This window comes from Puntigrus tetrazona, chromosome 14 (assembly GCF_018831695.1).
Source record: "Puntigrus tetrazona isolate hp1 chromosome 14, ASM1883169v1, whole genome shotgun sequence".
NCBI classification, from domain to species: Eukaryota; Metazoa; Chordata; class Actinopteri; order Cypriniformes; family Cyprinidae; genus Puntigrus; species Puntigrus tetrazona.
Window position 1 is genome coordinate 11,099,693 of NC_056712.1, and position 236 is coordinate 11,099,928.

Genomic DNA, 236 nt, shown 5'->3' on the forward strand with positions numbered 1-236 from the left:
TTATTTATTTTAAAAAAACATTTATATCTATTTAAATCTAATTCGTATTTTTTCAAATCTTAAAATGTCTGTTATAAATTACAATTTAATTGATTTTACTTTCTGAAACCTGTTTAATGTACTTTAAATTAAATTTAAATTTAAATATGTATTTAATTTGACCCTTCATGTATTTATTTATTTACATTCATTAATGTTTTTTAATAATAATAATAATAATGAAAAATGTATTCTAC

The 236-nt window shown here is 14.4% G+C and overlaps 1 protein-coding gene across 1 annotated transcript in view; it reads left to right on the top strand.

Moving 5' to 3' along the window:
- The window catches only part of LOC122358224 (phospholipid-transporting ATPase ABCA1-like), an 11,751-nt gene that overhangs the window by 4,329 nt on the left and 7,186 nt on the right, over positions 1-236 (top strand).